The sequence below is a fragment of the Xyrauchen texanus genome, chromosome 32, assembly GCF_025860055.1.
Source record: "Xyrauchen texanus isolate HMW12.3.18 chromosome 32, RBS_HiC_50CHRs, whole genome shotgun sequence".
Classification (NCBI taxonomy): domain Eukaryota; kingdom Metazoa; phylum Chordata; class Actinopteri; order Cypriniformes; family Catostomidae; genus Xyrauchen; species Xyrauchen texanus.
Genome location: NC_068307.1, coordinates 20043261 through 20069989, shown reverse-complemented (window position 1 = coordinate 20069989; position 26729 = coordinate 20043261).

Here is a 26729-nt window from a genome sequence, read left to right as displayed (position 1 = left end):
TAGCTGAACTCTGATTTCTGTCATGAGCAATAATGAGAAAAAGAGGCAGGTCGTCTGGAAGGACAGTTAGCCTTGATTACAAAAAATAAATCATAGGTTTTCTCAGGTTTATTCATGTGTGGCCATGTTGACACCGACAGACATCTCACCAAACAAATGTGCATAGAAAATGCATTTGTTTTTTTTCGGAACTGTACAGTGTTATTGGTGGAAGTGCTATACTTTATTACAGGATTTTTATTAATAGAGCAGTGTTGGGGTGTAATTATTTAAATTTACATTTTTCAGTAGCATGACAGAATCACTGCTGCTTTCAAAAAAGTGTAGCCTTTCTAATAACAAATGGGTTCAAATAAGCTACTATTTCTAACAAATAGCTGTGTACTGTAATGTTAAAAGGCTACATTGTTGTTTTTAAAACATTGTATTGTGGTGAGAGAAGACTGAGGTCAGTTCAAACATACTCTCCTATTTTGTATTCTCTCATGCGTTGGGAAGTCCTATTCATAGGAAACTAGTTTCCATCTATTTCATTGAATCGGTGAATAGGCAGTTTATCTAAATTAAATGGTTTTAAAAAAAAAAACAGGAAAGATTCCCTGCACAGTATAGTCCCCATGCACCATGACATGTCTTCTTTTATAGCTAAATGTTTAGTAAAATACTATACTGCTATTCATCACCATGTTTTCGACTTATAGTTTTATTTGTTTTATTTAGCATAAATGTATATTTTCAAGTAAAATGCTGTACTGACTGCAAAAAATCATGTGTATCATATATAATACATCAAATAGCTTGTTGTTGTCGTTTATTGGCAAAACAGCTTCCCCAACACTAAAGAAGAGCCAGTGCTGATTGAGAGCCAGGCAGTGATTTTAAATGTGAATGCAGCTGACAGTTTGCTAATGGCTGCTGGTGGTTAGGGTGAATGCCAGTGCAGCATAATGGGAGGCATCCTGTTTGCGGTCAAACAGAACTTCCAAGTCATTTGAAGCTGATGGAAACATCGCTTAAGCATCTGACTACACATCCTGGAAGATGGAAATGGGGTATCCAGCCATGTGTAAAAAAAAAAAAAAGAATAACTGATTGTGTGGAGAAGTGCATGCTTATTCGTTTTGTGCAACGCATGTCCAAGGCAAAATAATAATTGGAGCAGATTTACTGCAAGGAGAATGGAGACTTCACCTGCAAGTGGTGAGCCAGGTGTGGGCAAGCTGCCTAATCTTTTCGTAATGCTCCAAAACGCTTCCTCACTGTCATCTGAACAAGTGTCAAAAGCTAAACAGGCCGCATGAGAGAGATCCAGAATGTGCACGATAGAGACTGAACGGCAACCAGATGAAATGTTGAGTGTGAGTGTTGAGATTTTAAACTTCAGTAAATATAATTTCAGCATTCAATTTTATATATATACACATAGGTTATCTTGCCAGTAAAGCTTGATAAGAACTGTCCATTTGATACTTTTGTAAAAAAAAAAAAAAAAAGAAAGAAAAAACAGCCAGAATATTTTGCCTAACTTTTAATTAAAGCATGCCCACTGATTTTATGGCATGAATCTGTATACATATTCTTGTATCACAGATATATATTTTTTTAACATGCTTATATTTAAATAAGCATGTAAACAACCATCAAGAACAACCACCACCAACAACAAACAATTTTGTGAGGGATTCAAATCAATCTCAAAACCCTCACCGCTCAGGAACAACGAACAATTTGCGGTAAGTCATGGCATCGGCTCATGTTATTTGTTCCTGCATTGCATGTCACATGTTTAAAATAGCCTCCTCCGTCAGCAGTGAGGGATTCACTTGTGATAAATGTAAGGAATTAGTCAGGCTGACGGAGAAGGTTAATGAGTTAGAGACTCGCATCCGAACGCTAGTAGAGGTCAGTGAGAAAGAGAAGCCGGTAGATACTGTTTCGGATGCGGGCAGTACAGAGAGCAACACACACACTATGGTTCCGTCTATAGAGCCCCTGCAGCAGGGCATTTGGGTGACGTCTCGGCGGCATACTCGTTCAGCAAAGAGACACCACTCTCCCTCTCCTGTTAGGGTTTCCAATCAATTCTCCCCACTCAGTGATACACCCACTGAGAATCCTATTGAAAGAGCCATTGTTATCGGTGATTCTATTGTAAGGAACGTGGAAATAGAGACTTCAGCCACTATTGTTAATTGCATTTCGGGGGCCAGAACGTCTGACATCAAATCAAATTTACAAGTGCTGGCTAATGCTAAACGTAGATTTTCTAAAATTGTTATCCATGTCCTGCGATGGACTGGCGACCTGTCCAGGGTGTCCCCCGCCTTTCGCCCAATGTTAGCTGGGATAGGCTCCAGCCCCCCGCGACCCTGTACACAGGATAAGCGGTTGACGATGGATGGATGGATGGATGGTTATCCATGTCAGCACTAACGATGTCCGGCTTCGCCAGTCGGAGATCACTAAAGATAATGTTAAAGAGGTGTGCAAATTTGCAAAAACGATGTCAGACACTGTAATATGCTCTGGTCCCCTCCCTGCTCATCGTGGTGACGAGGTTTACAGTAGATTAGTGTCACTGAATGGCTGGATGTCTGAGTGGTGTCTGCAGAATAAAATAGGATTTATAGACAATTGGAAAAGTTTTTGGGGTAGACCTGACCTGTTAAAGAGAGACGGACTCCATCCCTCCAGGGAAGGTGCCGCTCTCCTCTCTAGTATTTTGGCTCATAGACTTAATAATGATATTAATTGACTAAATGGGGCCCAGGTCAGGAAGCAGACAAACTGGTTAATCCGAATGTCTGCTAGCTGCCTTGAGACGTCACACAGGTCACATAAACTACAACACATAGAGACTGTATCACCTAGATATCTCATAGAGACTGTGTCTGTTCCACGAACTCCGAAACACAATACCCTCACTAAATCATTTAGAAAAAATTTGATTAAGGTCAAACTTGAACAAAACAAACAAATTAAAAATACACATCATATAAAAATAGGGCTACTAAACATTAGATCTCTTTCTACCAAAGCACTAATTGTCAATGAAATGATTACAGATCATAGATTGGATGCGCTCTGTTTGACTGAAACCTGGCTTAAACCGGATGAATATATTAGTTTAAATGAATCTACTCCCCCAGGTTATTGTTATAAACATGAGCCTCGTCTGAAGGGTCGAGGAGGAGGTGTTGCTACAATTTACAGTGAAGTATTTGGTGTTACTCAGAGGACAGGATATAAATGTAAGTCTTTTGAACTAATAATGCTTAATGTGACATCGTCAAATACAAATATAAATAAAAAATCTCTGTCGTCCTTTACCCTGGCTACAGTGTAACACTTAGTTTAATAATTTTTAACCATGATTTTACCTATACATAATTAATATTTACATTCATGATGTTAGCCAGAGGGGAACTGGCCCCCACAGTGAGTCTGGTTTCTCCCAAGGTTATTTTTCTCCATTAATCTACATCTTATGGAGTTTTGTGTTTCTTGCCACAGTCGCTATTTGGTGTTACTCAAGAGGACAGGATATAAATGTAAGTCTTTTGAACTAATGCAAGCATTCTCTGTCAGCAACCCTTGCCTGGAGTTTGGTCCGGCCGATTCCCATGTCTTCCTAAGACCTCGACAGGGATACGTGCCCAAGGTTCCTACGACCCCCCTTCAGGGACCAGGTAGTGAATCTGCAAGCGCTGCCCTGGGAGGAGGACGACCCAGCTTTCGTTGCTGTGTCTGGTGTGTGCTTTGCGTACCTATGTGGACCACACGCAGAGCTTTAGATGTTCTGAGCAGCTCTTTGTCTGTTTTGCTGGACAGCGGAAAGGGAACACTGTCTCCAAACAGAGGCTATCCCACTGGGTCATCAATGCCATCGCCTTGACCTATCAGACCCAGGCCATGCCCGCCCCCTTGCGGGTTTGAGCGCACTCGATGAGAAGTGTGGCATCCTTGTGGGCACTGGCCAATGGTACCTGCCTAGCAGACATCTGCAGAGCGGTGGGCTGGGCAACACCCAATACCTTTACGAGATTCTACAACCTCAGCATTGAGTCAGTTTTGTCCTGTATTCTCTCAGGTCTGAGCACGTAGAACTTGGGAATTTGTAACGACTGACTGGGTGTTCTGCTTGCACATAGCGCCCTTCCCCTCCACTGAAGAGATCACGTGCACTCTTTCTCCCATAAGAGTCCACTAAACTCGCGCTCCCTGGATGTCTTTCCTCCCTAGCCCACTGGTCCGCAAATTCAGCTGAGGAATTCCTGACCAGACCACTATGGGTACTACTACTCTGTTCTGGAGTAGGTGCTCCATAGAGTTGGCCTTCATGGATTAATCCCCCTGTGTGTATTGTTGTGTATTTAGGGGTTTCAATGAAAGTTCGCTAACTGGTTAGTTTAGCAGTGTTGTGTTATGCTATTAGTTTGTTGTACTGTGATTAAAATATTGCGTCAACAGGTTGAGCAACCAACACCAGTGATTTGTGATCTTGGTCAACACTAATTAAAACAGTTTTTATTGATGCATATGAACATCAGCGCATTCCACAATGCGCAAATAAACATTAATCAGTTAAAGTGCCCAGATTCTCACACCAATATATGTTGCGAATTTGATACGATACATATTCACTGCATGGGTTAAAGTTTTGTGTACATTACCATTATTTGTAAGGAAAACAGCATGTGTGAGCTAGGAATTAAACTAAACGGTCCTAATTCGACATTACTATGTGAGGAAATGTATAATGTAATCAGTTGCTTTTCACAACTGTTATAATTTAGATAAATTACAAATAACTAGATCATTTGTCTGAATAAAATTCTCCACCATTACAATCATAATACAATGTCTCATTATATCAGCTCAAAATGTATAATGTAGGGAATTAGCTTTAATAAGAGTATTATGATTAATTCTCTTATTGGAGTAATATTATTCTCATGGCATTTTGACTATAATATTACACATATAGGTATAGCTTTAAAACTGGGATGAGATTATTTATCTAAATATATCACAGTAAATATATATTTAAAAGGGAAATATGAATAATTAATCATAACTTGTTATAATTAATTATGAATATTTGGATCAGTTAATAGAATTAACTTGATGTAGCTGAATTAATATTACAATCAATTTATCTGTTCGTCCAGCCAACTCTCAGCCAACACTCAGTATTGATCGTCTATCAATTCTCAGAAAGGATATATTTTTCATGGCCACACAAAAATAAATCTTCCTTAGCATGGAGCTGAGATCAAATCATTAAATTTACGTTGCTTTACTAGCAGACCAGAATCAACACGCAAGAATGTACAAAAAAGTGTATTTAACTAAAATATGAACACATAACTAATCTAAAAAAAACATACAAATTAAACACTCATACATGGGAAAGGAGAACAGTGAATATAAAACTGAACTGGAAAAGAATAGGGGAAATGAAGTTATGAAAAGAGGCACTTAACCATCTGAGAGAACCATCAAGTTCTTAATTTAAAAAGCATCTTTTGTTACAAAGGGGTTTACCTCTTATACTAAACCTTAGTTCAGTTAGTTACTGGTACGATACTTGCAATTGCCTCAGCTCTTGAGAGATCGCGGATGCAGTCGCAGGAGAACGTCTTGGTTCCTCAAGTCGATGCTGTTCAAGTTGCAATCAGTTTCTTCCGTGTTGAATGAAGAGATTATGATGAACTCACCCTGCCCAGTACCTTTTTGAACTGTTGCCTTCTGGCCGGCGCTTCAGAGCTCTGAACACCAGAACCGTCAGACACAGGAACAGTTTTTTCCCTCAGGCCATCCATCTAATGAACAATTAAATTGCCCCATTGAGAATAATTATGTGCAATAAACAGTTTAATTTTAATTTTAATTTATATTATCCAACATATCCACTTCTGCCATTACTTACATTGCTCTGTACATAATATACAGGTATTTGTTCTTTATATAACAGATTGTATTAGATTTGCACTACGTGTGTGTATGTGGGTGTGTATGAAGGTGAGTGTATGTACATATATGTATAATTATTTATTTTGTGTTCTTTTTTGTTTTTAATTACCTATGTCTTGCTGCTGTTTTTTGGTATTGTTTGTATTGTTGACTGGAAGCTCCTGTCACCTAGACAAATTCCTTGTATGTGTAAGCATACTTGGCAATAAAGCTGATTCTGATTCTGAACTGTGCTGTTCATTGACTCAATTCATGGTAGAATATGTTACACATGGCTTGAGGCCTACTGGCCTGCAACCACGTGGTCAGCATGACCAGCAGCAGAGTGTCAGAGGAAAGATCCAGGGAAAAAGAGTGCGTAAGAGGCGGGGCGTGTCTTTTAATATCTGCTTTAGGTCCCTCATCTCGAGTCTTGCTTGACCAATGAGAAAGGTGCAATTTCCAAGCGGGAAATGTTCCTTTGTTTGGATGCTGACTCATTTGCATGATTGGGGTTAGTTTAAGTGCCTTTATGCTCTGATTAATATAGCAAGCATACAATGCATTCTGTCAGAATTATATATACACCATTGTGCAGGATGTCACACAAGGATTCATTTGGTAGGAAACATGATACTAAATAATTTTACATTAGATGGTAGTCCTGTCATGTGCATACAGTATACAGTACAAAACACTTTACAAGACAGTAAAGTTTGTCTATAATTTATTGAAGAAAAGTCTGTTGTTCTGGGCTTTGTGTCCATTTCTTATGTGGGGAAAAATGTCTCTGGCATGCAGCCAACCTCCCCCAATTGGAATGTCACTGAAGTCCACTAGTTGGTGGACATGGTAAAGACAGTTTAAAGGCTTGATAATGATCAGTGGGGGAGTAGACATAACGGAGTCGGCTTGGACCTACTTGGACCTTTGCTTTTTACAGTCTTGAGACATATGTTGGCTTATTCATTAAATAATGAATAATTGTGTGTCTGATTGGTCCAGATGCTACAGTATTTTCTGCATTACGGTCCCCTTGCCAGTGGACCCACCTCTCCCTTGAGTAGTCCCCTCTGCCCCCCGGTCACTGTGTTTGTAGCAACTCCTCCCTCGCCACATTTAACATTCCCCCAGCCTGGGCAGGATGTGGTCTCCATGGGGTCTTTACCCCTGAAAGAATAGGAGTTAGAAAAGAACGCCTTCCCAAATGCGTGTTATAGCATTAAATGGCCCCAGCCACTTTAACACTATACAAAAAACATAGAGAGATAAAAGTTGCGGCTGGTGCGGCCTGTTCCCATGCTTGGCACATCGCTTGTTCCCCCCTCCAGGGATTCTGGGAAACTAAAAAGTTTATGATGTTTTTATGGGGCATTGGGAAATGGTAGAGTGCAGTCTGATGCAGCCTGCTGCTTTGGCATGCAACTGCCTGCCCGCATCAGCAGCTCACGTACACTGTGCATCACATGGCGTGATTGAATAGGGACCCCTAGTGTCACTTGAGTGAGCAACAGACGGGGAATGTCTAGGTTACTGTTGTAACCTCCGTTCCCCGATGGATTGAACGAGATGTTGTGTCCCTGCAGCCACGACGCTGTACCAAGCCACTGCAACATCCAAACCTTATTCTCGTCTCCTCAGTGCAAAACCTGAATGGACAGATGCACGATACCCTCCTTTTATACCCGTATGTCCGGGGACAAGCAAATTCTGTCTGCCAATTTCTCATTGGCCTTTTCTCAAATTCAGAGGTAACCGAGGCCTTCAAAGAAAGACCCCTAGTGTCGCATCATTCAACACAACGTCTTGTTCCCTCCATCAGCGAATGGAGGTTAAAACTGTATCCTAGACGTTCTGATTATATTTTTATGTTTTTTTTGTACCATGATTAATAGCGAAAATGATTTACAGAAAACTTTGCTATTAACAGTGCTGGGTAGTAACGGATTACCTGTAATCAGATTACATAGATCTAGGACTTTTAATTTGATAAAATATAATTTTTAAATACTCGTAATCGGACTACAGTTTATTTTCTATAAATTACATGATTACATATTAACAAGGCAATGTAAGTAAATTGTTAATAATTTTCATGTAATCATTTTTATATCAATATCATCATATTTTTATATATATATAAATATTCTTGAACTTAATTACTCCAAAGGATCAAGTACATGCCATTTCTAACAGACATGTGTACACAACTGCAAAATGTGCAGCAACATGGAACAAAGACCATCACTCTACTGTTGCTGCTGATACAGTTGAGTTTGCTGCATGAAACTTGACATAAAACTTGCCACAAATGTTCCTTGTGTGACTCGGTGGAACTTTGCTGTTTTAAAATGTTCTGCTCTTTTAGAATATTCTTGCTGTTCAAATGATAATATCTTGCACATCAGCTTTGTAATAGTCGATGGACTATCAGTAAGCAGTAAGGGTTAAAAGTGTTTCAGTTTTTTTACATGAAAGCTTTGACCTAGGCAACATCATTGCTGTTGATTTTATGGTCATTCATTTTCGGAAATATATAATCATATTATGTTGATGTTATGGTCACTGATGTTCGTAATGCTCCTATTGTTTTATGCACTTAAAATGAACTTGACGTCTCAGTGTTTTGAATTATAAACTTTGGCCATGCACAGTCTTTGCTTTTTGATTTAATGTTTATTTAATTCATGTAATGTTTAATGCACTTTTTAAAAAGGTCAAAAAGAGCTTTTTCTGTGAGGCTCTTTTTTTTTGTAATAAAGAATGGAATACATTTTCTCCCTCTTTGTAATTTTTGTTAAAATGATTATCCTACTCAAATGTATGTGAAATAAAATAAAATAGAATTAGGGTGAAAGTAATGCAAAAGTAATTATTAAGACTACGCCAGATTAGATTACCCCAAAAATGTAATCTATGTGATTACGTTACTGATTGTATATTTGTCATGTAATTTGTAAACGGTACCTGATTACAATTCACAAGTAATCTGCCCAGCACTGGCTACTAAGTAGATAAAAAAAGTACTGATTCACAGCCCTACTTTCTACACATTAGTGGATCTACATCTATCTTAATACATTTCTTCACAACATATTTAGTGAACTTTGGCCTCCTTAACTTTGATACAAACATCACGTTTACCCTGCATGTTATTATTGGTGGATGTGACCACAGCTAGTTTATCAGATGTTAATATGATTTTGATGATTTTTTTCTTTATTTGCACACATTCAACAAACATTTCATCTAAAAATTATTTGCATTCCAGTGCATTCGCATTCTGCTTGTTTTTGCTTGTGGTTTAAGCATTGTGAATTGTGTTCATCCATTAGTGCTGTCTGGCAGACTCCATCAATTTATTGGAATCTTCATATTGGGAAACATGGCTGTAGTGATGTGCACAAAATTCAACCTTTAATTTAACAGTTTTTTTTCCCCCTGAGCCATGGAAGCCATTAGAGATGTTATCCAAAATTACAGGATTATTAAAAAGTCACGCCATTCCTCGCCTTTTGTGATTGTGAAATTGGCATAAATGAATGGTGGCAGTCTCACGGCAGGTAGTGGAGATTGGTAAATGAACTGGCCAAATCAAGCTTTTCAAATTCCAATTGAAAGGATGTATTCTGCATCTTGCTGGATTTTGATACATTTGCATCTCTGATTTTAGTTTGTTTTTCTTAGCTATCTAGAGATATATTTTTTGCTGAATGCAATGAAATGTGTATGTACATCTGGCAAAATACTGTACAATTTTATTATATTGTAAATTTCATGGCTCTCAGAGGGTTTAATAAAAAATGATACCATTTTTTTTTTTTTTTTTTTTTTTATGTATCTACTGTATAGCTCTATTCAGATAGGACTAGTTTCCCTGGGTTAGGTAAATGTGTGTTTCACAGACATACAGTTGAAGTCAGAAGTTTACATACACCTTACCCAAATACATTTAAACTCAGATTTTCACATTGGAGGTATGCTTGTGGTCATAGTCCATTTGGAAAACCCATTTGCAACCGGGCTTTAACATCCTGGCTGACGTCTTGAGATGTTACTTCAATATGTCCACAACATTTTCCTTTCTCATGATGCCATCTATTTTGTGCACCAGTCCCTCCTGCAGCAAAAACCCCACACATTATGGCCAAACTGTTACATTTTAGTTTCATTAGATCAGAGGACATTTCACCAAAAGTAAGATCTTAGTCCCCATGTTCACCTGCAAACGGTAGTCCTGCTTTTTTATGGCAGTTTTGAAGTAGTGGCTTCTTTCTTGCTGAGCAGCCTTTCAGGTTATATCGATATAGGACTCGTTTTACTGTGGATATAGATATTTGTCTATCTGTTTCCTCCAGCATCTTCACAAGGTCCTTTGCTGTTGTTCTGGGATTGATTTGCACTTTTTGCACCAAACTACGTTCATCTCTAGGAGACAGAATATGTGTCCTTCCTGAACGGTATGATGGCAGCGTGATCCCATGGTGTTTATACTTGCATACTATTGTTTGTACAGATGATCGTGGTTCCTTCAGGCATTTGGAAATTTCTCCCAAAGGTGAACCACACTTGTGGAGGTCCACAATTTTGTTTCTGAGGTCTTGGCTGATTTCTTTTGATTTTCCCATGATCTCAAGCAAAGAGGCACTGAGTTTGAAGGTAGGCCTTAAAATAAATCCACAGGTACACCTCCAATTCAGTACACATCCTATCAGAAGCTAATTGGTTATTTGTCTAAAGGCCTGACATCATTTTCTGGAATTTTAAAAGCTGCTTAAAGGAACAGCTAACTTAGTGTATGTAAACTTCAGACCCACTGGAATTGTGATATAGTCAATTAAAAGTGAAAGAATCTGTTTATAAATAATTGTTGGAAAAATTGCTTGTGTCATACACAAAGTAGATGTCCTAAGCAACTTGCCAAACCTATAGTTTTCTAATATTAAATCAGTGGAGTGGTTAAAAATGACTTCAACCTAAGTGTATATAGAGTAAACTTCTTACTTCAACTGAAAAAAAAATTATAATATTTGAAACCTGTCCAATACTAAAGCCATTTTCAGACAGGACTAGTTTTCCCTGAGGACTTTATGAAAAATAGTGTTTCACAGATGCACTTTATGATTCTAATCCCATCCAAATCAAACTGTTTTTTTCTCACACAGCAGTAGTAAAAAAATAAGGAGAAAATTACTTACTCTATCTAATCTAACGTTTTCTCAATGCCTCTCCTCATTTATTTTGAACTTCAGACTACTAAGTATGGGCATTCTATTGACTGTAGTAGCAGTAGGTAGTAGCAGGTATGATCCTCGTATTTTCCATCACAGCTGAAAATAAGTTGCATCTGATAAAAATGTTTTTACGTCGTTGACAGGGGAAAAGAACATAGATAATTATCATCCATGTAAAATTGGCACTGACAGAAATTGCATCTGATAGCCATTAGCACCCAGGAGCAGTTGACTTCCCTTAAGACACTTTAGCCCATGTCAAGTCACTCCATGAAGATTACTTCTAGATCTATGCATCGTATAATTTTGTATCTAGGATTTTTTTTTTTTTAACTAGGAGCATTCAAAGTTATTGTGTAACCATTTTTTATTTTCTATTTATGTTTTCTGATTATGACATATGTAACTTTGTGTGCTGCTTTCACTTACAAACAAACAAACAAACAAAAAAGCTGTTACTCAATATTTATAAAATACATAAAATAGTTTGTATAGGCAGAATACTCTGAATTAAGGCTGGATTACACAGATGTAAACAAACATGGATTTATGGGAGCACTGCTTTTGCTGCTACTCTGTTTAGTGTTGCAAAAGAATCGAGCCAAGTGCATTTGGGTGTGGTCTTGGGCGGTATGATGCGGCCAGTATGGCAACTAGAGACTGCAATGCGAGGTGAGTGGCGTTAAAAGGTAAACTCTACTTGAGTGTTTTTTTTGGAGTCGGTATCCATCAAACGCTAAGCGTTTTCTCAGACTGTTACTGCCCCAAAATCTGCAGACTGTAGCCGACTAGCCCTGACTAGTATAGATTAGGCAGCACACGCAAGACTCAACTCACCACTGATTTCAATAGAGGTGATGTGAGAAGAACAACGCCATACTCTAATGAGCATAAATACGCATAGTACACACACATTTTGGGTAAAATAGTCCTAACTATGACAATAAACAATTTTTTTATCAACACTTTTCAGTATTGAATGTATTAGATGTATATTAATAATCCAAATTTCTCAAAAAACCTGACCTGCCATAACACCCACATCCAAACAACAGACACTCTCATCTTTGTAAAACCTACAGATATTTAAATATCATTTCAATCAGTAATCATAATTTTAATAAATGTAACTCAAACAACATTTATTAATTTAATCACGTCTGAAAGTCCTAATACTTCAATATCTCCACATGACAGCTGAAAACGTATCTGGCCACGGCGTACCATGCTGATCCACACCAACTTAAAATTAATTAATAATAGTTTCATTCTGATTGTTCAAAGCAAATGCAGATCAGTGAGTGGTAATTTGATACTATAGAAAAAACTGTGCAAACATGGAGAAAAGAGAGCAAAACACTTCAAAACCCTTGTGCAGTCTCTGATTCGTAACACACAGTCTGTGTCGCTGCAAACACATATGCACACACTCAAAATCACCTGCTGTTAGATGTGAGTAATGTCTCAAGCTCGCCACCTCCACCGAGGGCCCAGCCCCCGTACTCCATTATGTTTATTAAGACATGTATCTGAGAGTTGTGTAGGAATAAGAGGTTGAGCTGGAGGGGTTTTTAGGGAAGAGGTGATACATTTCAATATATCCATAAAGTGGAAAGTGAGAGAGGAGCATGTCAGATTTCCTTCCCTGCAAAGTTTCTTGAATATTTTCAAAGTGATCTCATATTTATCGTGAGTTTTCATACTGTCCATAAAGTGTGGTTCTAGCACACATTTTCATACATTTGGACAGACATTTCTTCGAGAGAAGAAGGTTTTTTAAATAAATGAAAATATATATATATATATATATATATATATATATATATATATATATATATATATATATATATATATATATATATATATATATATTATTCCTGTTTGCACAGCTTCCCTGTCAAACAAATATATTTATTGAATAAAAAATCTAAATATTAGGTTGGGAGATGAGATTTGTCAAGTTCCAATGCCCTCCCTCCCTCTCTCTCTCTCCCTCTCTTTCTCCCTCCACAAAAAAAGACTAAGCTACCAGCAGAGGTGGGGAACCCGAGTAACATGACTTGACTCGAGTCGCAAATTTAAGGACTTGTGACTTGCTTGACCTAATGAAGAAAATGACTTGACTTAAGAACCAGTGACTTGAGACTTGACTTGACTTGAACTAAATGACTTGATAATGACCTTAATTTTTTTTTAATTATTATTATTTTCAATAACTTAATACTGTAAAGGGATCAATGGAAAGGAGGAGGCGAGAACCGGCTTGACAATATAAATAATAGTTTAATAATAAACTGAAAAAAGGACAAACACACACATGACGGATATGTCCGTAAACAATCTCTCTCTCCCGCACAATCCTCTGCAGTCGACCTTGATCCCTCTCGGGAGGCTTGATTAGCCTAATATGGGACCGGGTGTGTAGGATCACGACCCGGCCCCGCCCTCCGCCCTGCCACAGCGCCAACATGACAGATGATTGTCGAGTTACCCGAATAGTAAATCCTTTAGATATAAAGATTTCGAATTGGACCAAGTGAATAAAAAGATTTGTCAAATGCACAATATGCAATGCAAAAATATCATATACAACCACCATTTAAATCAGACATTTAAAAAAACATAAGGAAATGTAAGTAAATCAATTCATTACCATTTCATTACCCAGATAGATAATTCGCTGTCCTTTTCTGCATATCGCAGCGCCGTTTTGTGGTCCTTTCTGCAAAAATCGGCAGCTCATTTTAGCTTATCGTGGCACATTCGGCCCGTTTCCTGTTTTTGTAAGATTAATGTGAAAATCTGACTGCATTTTTACACAGCATAGATGCAGTGTAAAAATCAAAATAATTCTGATAATAAGGTATCTAGAATTATGCAGAGTATTTTTAAATGCTCACGTTAAAAATAACTTGCATGTTCATTAACACAATTTACTATATATATATATATATATATATATATATATATATATATATATATATATATATATATTGTATAACACATTATTTTTATACAATTCATATAGAAAAGTTAATGTAAAGATATGTAAATAAGTTAATCTTTTTAGAGCAAAAATAAATATTTATTTAAAAAATTAACCTCTATTTATTTTAGTACTGTGTCTTGATTCGACTTGACTTGAAATTCATCAGGACTCAACTTGACTTGCTTGAGGTGAGTCACTGAATTGACTTGCTTGATTTGTCTGCAATGCACTTGAAACTTGACTCGAGACTTGATGGTTAAGACTTGAGACTTGCTTGTGACTTGCTCCCACATCTGGCTACCAGTGCCTCGACTTTACAGCTAATTAGCCAAAAGCCAAAGGACAAAGGACAAATATATTTAACTTGTGTCTTGCTAACATGCATGACTCATGAGCTACTAGCTAATGTAAGAAGTTAGCTAAAGTTTAGCTAAGGCAATATATCATGACCATACAGGCTAATATACTGTACTTAATGGTGACACTACAGGTTAATACAGTAAGACTTGTGTCTAACACCATCACAATCGCCACATTGATATGCAAATTATGTGTTAACTAATTAAAATGTGCTAATTTGCATACATTTGACAAGACACTGCAGGTGAAAAGGATAAACAAAAGAACTATATTATTACAAAGTTCAAAACCTTTTTTTGTAATAATTTCAGTTAAGTTGCTGTATTTTTGTATTTTGTAAATACATTTTGTCATAACACCAAAATAATTCAAACGATTTATTTCCTTGTGCAAAATTAACAAACTATTAGTGCAGTCATTTATTCTAAATATATACTTGAAACTAGTAGCATTGAAAACATGCATATCGTGGCATAGTTTCCTTTTCTGTTGCCTGCTCTTGTGATAAACCTAGTGAATACTTAAGAAGACCATGGTCTCTGTGTGAACTGATTATTTTGTAGAAATCTGTTGAGTATGAAACTATTGTGTGAGTGTGAAGGAATTAAAATAAATTGGTAAGGAAGTAAGAGTTGTGTTATTATATTTAACTTTTTTTTTTTTTAAATAAAGAATTATGAGAAGTGCCCTTTTTTTACACTTGAGCCCCTGCCCCCCAAAATTTCTGTGCATGTCCCTGCACATGTCAGTACATGAGTGAAAAACGCATTAGTGGAACAATGCATTATCGACTTTAATACTTATTGAGCTTTGATAATGAGTACTTTTTCAGTACAAAGAGTGCAAATAGTTCTACTTTCATTAGTTGCACATTTAATTTATAAATTAATTTCCCATTGAAAAGGTCTCTCTTTGACAAAGTTTCTCTATCATTAACTGATAAATGAGACTCCTGCAGTGGAATCGTCTTTGATCATTTAACTTGTTCATATGGGGTGGTACCAATACAAAGGTTCCAGCAGTTTGAGTTATGACCAATATTCATTATCTTTTGCACATATCTTGAGTTTTACACACATACAAGCTTTACATTTTAGATGTGGTCAGTATGATAATGTACGTTTCAGTGTCAATTCAAACTTACCATTTTGTATGTGTACTACTTAAAATACCTTGAAATGCTGATTAATATGACTAACTATGAAATTTTAGTTCTCATTCTAAGATATTAAAAAAGCTCTTTTATAAGATGAGATTTGGTGAGAGTTTTGAATCAAAAGCGGAAGGCATGCAGTAACATTGGCATTTAGCCATATTTGGAGCTTGAGAAACTGAAGTGTTATCTCCGTCAAACACCATACACTGATCACACTGTTCTCTGCAAACACTGGCGTTGCTCTTTTTGACTGCTCCCAACCTAGCCAATTTTGAAGCCACATTTAAACATTTCTTCTCTGTACAGGAACACCCTCTCAATACAACAGGTGCACTGACTCAAGTGCTAATACTCTGATGCCTCAAACCATGTCATGGCACCTGTTTCTTTTAAATTTGCTTGATCTTTGCTTTGCTCTGTCTGAAGCTTTCACTTGGCTTGGTCTCTGCACCTTTTTAGTCAGCTTTTGTTTCCAGCCACTTGATATTTCCACTAAATGCTGGCATGCCATAGTGCATCCAAAACTAAAATTAAATATAAAAACTCCTGCCTTTGGCTGTTCCATTTTATTAGCCCCTCTATTGTAATTGAAGGGCGAGCATGGCACTCCAGTGGAAAGGCACAGTTTTACATACATTGTCTCCAATAAGTATTTGGACTCTTAAAGGGTAAGTTCATCCAAAAATGACAATTTTGTCATCTTTAACACACCCTCATCTCATTCCAAACCCATTTGACTAGTGAAACGCATGAGGCATAATTTTGTTGATGGAACCGATTTCATACATCCTCTAAAAATCACACTAAGACCACCAATTGGCTGAAAATAATTACAAAAATGTCTCAGAAACTCTAGCATGATTTGTTCAGATGCAACTTGGTATGACATTATGTATCTAATGCATTGCAATTCATACACTTGAAGTATGACCTAAGTGTCCAAAATTGTACAAATAATTTTTGGGGGCTACCGTATATGTCTGTGTCTCTTTCACTCTCTAAACCGAGACATCTGTACTTAGCCAATATCACTATTATGAGATGAAAAAACAGCCTCATGCTGTCTACAGCCATATAAGTACAATTGAAAAGGACTAAGCCTTTTCACCTGGGGCTAGGAGTGAACTGAAACCGATCTTTTCCCCACCACTGTCTGCAGAGATTAGTATTGATTCACCCCTTTTAGATGACTTTGCCACACCTTGCTGGGCAGTTTTAATATGGCAATGCACCAACAGCACTAGGGAGCCACTCTCTCTCTCCCTCTGAGTGTATAATCTCCATCTTCATGATGGTTCCATCATGGCGCGACAACACATGAACTGACCAATTTTTCATGGTATTAGCCATTGCAATGCACACTCACTGGTGCTAGGCTAAGCACACAGAAAGGTTATTGGTATATGATAACTCAATTCTGAGTTTTAGTTTACTCTGATTGGTGGGGTCAAAGTTATCTACAAAAGAGACAGAACAAAACCTAAGCTTGTTTATGCTCTTTTGTGCTGGTCAAGCTAGTGGACCAGCATATACATGCTTTTCTCTAGGGCTGGTTATCACCAACAAAGCACATGTACCACACACACAGCAAGAGCTGATTCGGTGCTGATGACAGTCCAAAGTTGTGGATCTTATCACCATATACCCAAAAGTTATGAAAGTTTCTGTATTTCTTCAAAAAGAGTGACGTTGATGAGTTTGTAGGTTTGTGTATGAAACTGGTTTTACCTCACAAAATTAACTATTAGAAATGGCAATGTTTATTATGCAATTTCTCTTTATAAAGCCATGAATAGCTCTCAATTAAGATCTCAAATCACAAAAAGACATGTAACTGAAAATACATTGTATAGGCTCTATGAAAGATATTCAATATATCATTCAGACATGGCTAGAGTAAATAATCTTTGTCCTTTGAAAAGGATTTGAATCGAATGTAATAGAAATTCTGGCACTGTAGAATTGTAAGCTGCCTCTGGAAATAATTGTTTCGAATTTTAGAACACTTCATGTTGTCTATCAGTCGTGTCCGATGTGCGACCCCTTTTTTAATTTACCCTGCTGTTCACACTTGACCAAATTTGTGTTATGAAATATGATTGAAAATACAGACTCTTTTATAAATGAAATATGATATACTGTACACTGCATCCACAATTATTAGGAAAACTGTATTCCTCAGTATTAATCTTATTGTTGAACAAACACAATGCTCTCAGTCAATGCCAAATTTTATTGAACCTCAAACCTGAACGTTTAACTAAGGAAAAGTGAGTTTGATCTTTCTCAGGGGAATATCTAAATGTGTGCACAATTATTAGGCAACTGAATTACAAAAATAATTTCTCCCAACTCAATTGTTTATTCTCAATTTTTGGAGTAAGTGCAACAAATAAGTAACACAAAATGACAGTTAAATAAAATGTTTGGCCTTTCAAAAATATTCAGTGACTAATATAGCCACCCTTCTTTTCAATAAATGCTATGAGCCTTCCATCCATGGAGCCTGTCAGATTCTTGATCTGTTCACAATCAACTTTCACTGAAGCAGCAACCACAGCCTCCCAAATGCTGTTCAAAGAGGTGTATTGTCTTCCCTCACAGTAAATCTCACATTTGAGACGGGCCCACAAGTTCTTAATAGGATTCAAGTCAGGTGAGGAAGGGGGCCAATTCATTATTTGGACATCTTTGAGGCCCTTGCTGGCTAGCCAAGAAGTGGAGTACTTGAATGCATGTGATGGAGCATTGTCTTTATGGGGCATAAAGATCTTGGGGTTCTTGAATGTTGGACTTCGTCCTGTACCGATGCTTGAAGAAAGTATTTTCCAGAAACTGGCAGTAGGTTTGGGAGCTGAGTGTCAGTCCATCTTCCATTTCAAGAGTGTTGCATCTGCCTGAAAGGCATTTTACAATTTGTGACTTTTCAGTGTCAGTTAAATCTCTTTTTTGGCCAATTTTACCTGAGGTAATGAAGTTGCCTAATAATTATGCACATACCTTGATACAAGGTGTTAGTCACTTTCGCCACACCCTCCCTTATTACACAAATACATATCACCTGAAAATGATTTAATCCAATAAGCATTCAAGTTTATATGGTTTGGAGTTGGAAAATGTGCATGGAAATACAGATAAGATCAGAATACTCACTTGCCTAAAAATTGTGCATGCAGTGTATATTGATAATTATTGGGAAAATCTTCCCATTATTGATGCATGGAAAAGGCATCAATTCCAAGCCTACTATCAATATTTAAACATATAAACAAAGAATATAACTTTCCCAGACATCATCAAAAACATGACAAAATCTTACATTTTTAACACAGGTTTCTTTATCAAATAAAATAGTGTAGTGTTATTTAATAGGGAAGATAACATCAAAGAATTCAATTCTGGTGACTTTGAGACCAGCATTTTTTTATTTTCTTTAGCATATTGTGTAGCAAATATGTTTTGTTACTCAAAAATTACCTTTCAAAAAAGTAGCCTGCTGAGACAGTAAATGGTACATTGCAAATGTGCCGCAAATTCGCCTCTGATAATTTTCACATGCAAATGAGCTTTGCAGCAAACTTCAGGCAAATTGTGCATTGCTGGCAAATGTTTGCTGCAGGTTTTCCAATACAATTCTTTGTGGCAAATTAGTTGCAATTTGCGACTAGTTTGCCAGAACTTTTTTTGTAAGGGAGGGGTAGCCGAGCAGTTTCTATTTCATTGAGAAATAAGCAAGCTGAATTCCTATGGTTTCCATTCACCTCTGCTGGATCCTTACGGCGCATTACAGCAGCTTTCTCCCCTCTCTGCATGGGTGCACTGCAGAGATCGCCCCTGGGTGCTTCAGTAGATCACTTTGAGTGTTTTCTCAAAGAGTATTTTCCCTCCTAAAAGAGTATATTCTAAAAGAGAACGTCTTTACCCCGGTGCCCCAGTGGATAAGGCACTCATGGTGCACCTATGCCAGCAGAGCGCTGCCACCTAGCGTGGGCGCCCGAAGCTCCCATCTAGTGCCTGTAGGTTTACGTCTTCCCCGGCAACAAAAGACTTCGGTGCTGCTGGACAAGCCACCTTCACCCTACATGCCATGGCTTTCCTGCAAGTCCACCAAGCCAAGGCACTGAAAGAGCTGCACGAGGGTAGTCCTTCCCCAGGATTGATACAGGAACTGCGCTCGGTGACCGACCTCGCCCTCTGGGTGACGAAGGTCATGGCACGGTCTCTCGGGTGGGTGATGTCCACCTTTGGTCCAGGAGCACCACATTTGACTCAACCTGGTCGAGATGAGAGAGACCAACATGGCGTGGTTCCTTAATGCCCGCATTGCCCAGGCTGGCCTATTCAGTAACACTGTCGAGAAATTTGCCCAGCAGTTCTCTGCAGTGAAGCAGCAGACGGAGACCATCCTGGCCAGAAAGCCGCATGGCTCAAGACCCCGCACTCCATCTGCTCGTCGCCAAGGGCCTCTCCCTGTGGCGGCTGAACTGGGTGCACCTCACAGTATGAAGACTTCACCCGTCTCATGGCCGGCCGCCAAGAAGAAGGCTTCGAAGCGCCTCGGAGATTGGCAACCCAGGGACCAGGAGACCCGCTATTCCGGAGCTGGTGACAGAGCCGGAGCCCCTACTTCATTGTACTGAAAAAAGGTGGTGGGTTGCGGCCAATCTTGGACTTACGAGTTCTGAACTGGGCTTTACACAGACTCCCATTCAAGATGCTGACGTTAAGGTTCATTCTAGCGAGTGTCCAGCATCAAGATTGGTTCCTGGAGGTAGACCTGAAGGACGCGTACTTCCACATATCGACTCTACCTTGACATAGACCCTTCCCACGGTTTGCATTTGAGGGTCGGGCATACCAGTACAAAGTCCTCCCTTTCGGCCTGTCCTTGTCCCCTCACGTCTTCACGAAGGTCGCAGAGCCTGCCCTTGCCCCGTTTAGGGAAGGGGGCATTCGCATTCTCAACTACCTTGAGGTCTGTCTAATCTTAGCTCACTCTTGAGGCATGTTGTGTGTATACAGGGACCTGGTTCTAGTGTGCCTCAGCTGGCTAGGGCTTCGGGTCAACTGGGAAATGAGCAAGCTCCTCCTGGTTTAGAGCATCTCTTTTCTTGGTTTGGACTTTGAGTGCTCAGTCGGTGCTGACCTATTTGAAGGCGTTCAGACAGAAGACCGCGGTCCCACTGAAACTATTTCAGAGGCTCCTGGGGCATATGGCATCCTCGGCGGTGGCCACACCGCTTGGGTTGATGCATATGAGACCGCTTCAGCACTGGCTACAGACTCGAGTCCCCAGATGGGCCCCACAGGACAAATTGTGTGGACATCACGCCAATCTGTCGCTGCCTTTTCAGCCCTTGGAATGACCTCATATTTCTATGTGCACGGGTTCTCCTAGACCAGGTCTCCAGGCACATCATGGTTACAACTGACGGCTCCTGGACGGGCCCACGGCTACATTGGCACATCAACCGCCTCAAGGTGTTGACAATAATGCTCGCCCTGTGGAGATTCCGGCCATTGATCCAGGACAAGCATGTGTTGGTTCGAACATTCATGTAAGATTATATTTGCATAAGAATTGCAGCAACATGATTTGAATCTAGAAAAAAACCCAGCTTTTCAGTTTGGAATGTTTCAACATCATAAATTCCTCAGCAGGAACCCCCACACAGAGTTAAACCAGGCTTTTCTGTGTAAGGTTAAAAGGACCATCAGATTTGCGCAACTCTAAGACATTTCATTTTAATCTAGCCTTGCTAGATAATGCTGAAATTGATTTGAACTGAAACTGATTTGAACTGACAAATGAATGATTATAGACTGAAGAACCTCTTTAAAATGTGTATAGCGATGTGCAATCACTTATAATTGATAAATATAATCTTTAATTTTGTATGATTCATCTCATTCTACTAAGAATGATAACTATAAGGCTTAACTTGATAAAATACAATGATGTGTTAAACCAATATAATTTAGTAACCAGGGATTTTCATGTTTTGTTACATACACATACTATATGCATGAAAGAATGTAATATTTGATATGCAAGCATTTGTTTGGTTACATAGAGAAAGCCGATGGCAATGAATATCATGTCTCTTGTACCATCTGCAAGATATAAAAGTTCATGATTAAATATGCACTATTTTTGAGTGGGAGATTTGTAAGAATCTGAAACAAAGGACCATAAATCAACTGACAGAAAAGACAGCCCAGTTGACCATGTTACTCTGAAAAGTCTCGTCTGATTTGCGCAGGACACCTTTGGGGATGCGGCCAATTTCAGTTCAAATATTTCCAAACAGTAAGAGCACGCTTTCTTCGGTCTTTTCTCTTCCTCTCTTCTGCCTGCACGTGCTTTGTCTGGTCACTGGGACTCGAAGTCCCGAGAAAGCTCATCACTCTCCCCTACAGAAGGTCCAAAGCGTCGACGGAATTTTCGACCAAGCGCCAAGAACCAAGCAACACAAAGAACACAAGGAAACACCACAAAGACACGCAAGTACATTTCCAATATTGTGCTCAAAGTGCTGGTGTATTAATTAAATAATTTGGGTAATCCGATAGCAAATCGATGTAGACTCAAAGAAGGATAAATGGTTCTTAAGTTAATTTTCAGTGTACTGATCATTTATTTCACATTCGGTCACTCTTTTCACTAACCTGTCTAAGATATATATGTGTTAGATTAGATTTATGTTTAGAATAGTAATAAAGTTTGTCTGTATTCAAAGATGATTGACTGTGGTATATGTTTATGAATAATCTCATCCCTGTTTCTAAAAGATTTCGCTTCAAAGCAGTACCTAAATATGTGTGATATTATTTTCAATAAGCCATGAGAATATTATCACTCCAATAATTGAATTAATCATAATTCACTGATTAAAGATAATTCCTTACAGTAGACATTGTGAGCTAGACGTTGTATTACGATTTCAATGGTGGAGAATAATCTAGTTATTTGTCATTTATCTAATTTATAATGATTGTCGAGCACGACTAATTACGTTATACATTTCATTACCTAATAAGGTACAATAAGGACAGATTAATTTAGTTCATATCTCACATATTTCAAAACCCTAAATTCCCTTCTAAATTTAGCATACCAAATATCTTACATATAATGGTATGAGAATGAGGGCACTTTAAAGTTCCCACCTACTTGTTGCATACCAAATATCCTTACAAACAACACGGCGACAGTAGCATATATCAAGTGCCAAGGCGGGTTATGCTCCCCTCGCATATCATAACTCGCCCGCCGTCTCCTCCTCTGGAGTCAGCAGCACCTCAAGTCGCTGCAAGCCAATCACATCCCAGGCAACCTCAACACCACGGCGGACACGCTGTCACAACATGTCACACGCAAAGGAGAGAATCACCGGAATCCTCCCATTGCCCGCTCTGGTACGCCCTGACTGAGGCTCCCCTGGGTAGAGACGAGTTGGCACACAGCTGGCTCTCTGGACTATGCAAGTATTCGTTCCCCCCAGTGAGCCTGCTTGCACAGACCCTGTGCAAGGTCAGGGAGGATGAAGAGCAGGTCACCCTAATGGCTCCCTACAGGCCCACCCAGGCTTGGTCCTCGGACCTTATGCTCCTTGCATCAGCCCCCTCCCTGGCAAATTACCCTGAGGAAGAACCTTCATTCTCAGGGATGGGGCACCATCTGGCACCCGTGACCAGACCTCTGGAACCTCCATGTCTGGCCCCTGGACGGGACGCTAAAGACCTCAGTGGCCTACCACCTGCCGTGGTAGACACATCACTCAGGCTAGGGCCCCCTCTACGAGGCACCTGTATGCCTTGAAGTGGTGTCTGTTCACTAAGTGGTGTTTTTCCTTACACAAAGACACAAAGAGATGTGCAGTTGGCTTAGTGCTTTTCTTTCTGCAGGAGAGATTGGATGGACGGGTGTCCCCCTCCACCTTGAAGGTATACATAGCTGCCATAGCTGCACACCATGACACAGCATAAGGCAAGTCCTTAGGGAAGCACAACCTGATTGTCAGGTTTCTGAGAGGCGCTAGGAGTTTGAATCCCTCCAGGCAACTTCTTGTTGCCTCATGGAACCTCTTTGTAGTCCTGCAAGGTCTGCAAGGGGCTCCCTTAGAGCCAGTAGAGTTTAAGGCACTCTCCTTGAAGACTACCCTCTTGATGGCGCTCACCTCCATCAAGAGGGTTGGGGACCTGCAAGCGTTCTCTGTCAGTGAAAAGTGCCTGGAGTACGGTCCGGGCTACTTTTACGTTATCCTGAGACCCCAGCCGGGCTATGTGGCCAAGGTTCTCACAACCCCATTCAGGGGGGACCTGCAAGCACTGCCCCAGGAGGAGGCAGACCCAGCCTTAGCATTGCTGTATCCGGTGCGCACTTCACGCATCTATTTGGATTGCATGCAGAGCTTTAAGTTCTCAGAGCAGCACTTTGTCTGCTTTGGTGGACAGCAGAAAGGAAGCTCTGTCCATCAAACAGAGTATCACCCACTGGATCATCAACGCCGTAGCTGTTGCCTACCAGGCTAAGCAAAACCTCCCTTGAGCTGAAGATGTGCATTGTTGATTCCCAGTAGTGTTCACACATGTGTTCCCTGGTTGATTTCCTCCTAGCCCTGTGGCAGATGAGTTTGCGGAGAAACTTATTGCCAGCTTAGTACTTGTGCTAGCTAAGCCCCGTACTGGGACAGGTGCTCCGCATGTGCTGGTTCCCCATAGGCAACCCCTTGCAAAGTATATTCTGCTGAAAAATGTTTCCCTGTTGGCAAACTGCATCTTCCTTGGGCAGAGGCCCCTCTGCCCCAGTCTCTGTGTTCATAGAACCTTCTCCCCCATTTGGCAGGACCTACCATGGGACTTCCCCACATGATATACTTCCGACTAGGCTCGGCAAGATCATGTGATGTATTTCCACTTAATACCCCCAGGGTAGGGTGTGGTCTCCGTGGTGTCTTCCACTCGGGAGTGACACCCCCCGACGTGGACACAGGCATCCCGGTCGGTTAGTGAATTCTCTCTAGAATTCTACAAAGAGAGAAGAGAGGCATGACTAGAACAAGCCTGTCCCTTTCCTTCAGGTAGTCGACTCGTCCCCAAAAGGGCTGTTCGACATTCATACTAGCATCAGTGGAGGTTACGTGCGGACAACATGCGCTGGCTATGCGGCACACAGCAGTCTGCTCGTCTCGCTCCGCCGATCCACGTAACCCAGTTCAGCTAGATGTGCTGTTTTTTTAGCAAATAAGATGATATTAAGCTGGTATTTGGAGTAAAACCGTGTGGATATTCAAAGATAGTTAGAAATGGTACAACAAAGTCAATAACTACTATTTAGTTTCATACCTCTTTCTCCATTGCACACAGCTGCCTGTTGCTCAACTCAACAGAGTAAAGCAAATCAGTATTCAATTCTGCTTGCTATAGACACTAGGTTCTCTGTTGTGGCATTAAATGCCACATAGCCCTGACCTCTGTGTGACAGAAAAGAGCATAGGAGCATGGGAGATGTAGTTTAAGGTCAAAGGTTGCTCTTAAAGGATTATGCTACTAGCAGGACTGTTTCCTCATTAGAGAGGAAACTAGGACTCCAGTAAAGGTATTGTGGATGACTTTTGGTTTTGATGACACCAAAAGTTTTAAGAGAGGGCAAAGGCCGAGGTCATGGTAAGCCAGTCTAGCCATCCATTAGCACTAAAGAGAGACAGACACAATGGAGCCACCGTGTGTTTGAAATAAAGTAAGTCTAAATTAAACTACATTCTGCTGTTTCTTTCTCCATTACATCTGGCAGAAGCAACTTCTTCAATCCAGACCATAAAAAGGCAATTACTGCTTGTTTTTGTTGCTGCATTCTTGTTATCTTGAAGGATTGGATGAGACTGTACCTCTATAATAACTGCGTTTTAGTTGTTTTGTTGAGTCTTTATCCATCGGTGGAAGAACCTTGAGCAGACTAACCTGAAAATCTATGTAGCCTATTAGCACCTTCACAGCTGTAAATTTTGACATGTTTTGAGAATTGTAGATAATTATGGTTATTTTAAAGCATATAGTCTAGTCAGAACGTAAAGAGTTTGTTGAACCAAGATTATGTACTTACTGCAGATACAGGGAAGGCCCAGACAGCAGGATACTTTGCAGGACTCAGGCGATGATACTGTCATTCTGCCATTTTTCATTCATCTCCTGCAAACTATTTAGCAGGAGATGAATGTGTAGTAAGCTCAATCTAGCTTTATAATTATTATTTTACACACATAATCTCTTTATCTAAATGCTAAAACCGACATTAAATGTTTTAGTGTTGGCTGAACAACTGATCCTGTTGATAGATTTAATTTATTGTTCTTGTGTAGGATATAACGATGTCTTAGCAGCCATACAATAAACTGTACTGTACAAAAAGAAATACATGCAATAGACTAAAAATAAACATATTTACTGTATTTGGACATACATTATAAACATTGTACACAAAAGTTCAATGTTCTCTGAAAAGCAACTGGAAAACAGTATGTATTATTAAAAACACAGAACAAATACATTTAATTGATACTGAATTAATGTCCACACTGTTATCCAAATCACCTATCCCCTTAAGGGAAGACAAGAACATTCTGCAATGACACTCAAAGAAAGTGAAATGAAAGCAGGAAAAATGCAGGAAAGAGGAAAATCATAATACATTTAATTTAAAACATGATAAAACATCTCACTACTGTACATGTCTCATCTAATAATTATGGTCTTTCACTGTAGAATTTATCCATTTAGCATCACAGCATGAAAACAGTTGAAAACATTGTCACTACTCATAGAGAGTTCAGGTAGAAGACAGTTCCTTTTTATACTTGGTGATAATGCCATTTCAGATCACGTGAAGCATTCACAAAGGCCAACACTGAATAGAAATGAACAAACTCTCAAAATGTCTAATGAACTTTCAGCACATTTACACACACCTGTTAACAAAAAAATGCTTTTGTTTATGGAATTTATTGCACTCTGTTTCGTGGCTGAGCCATAACAG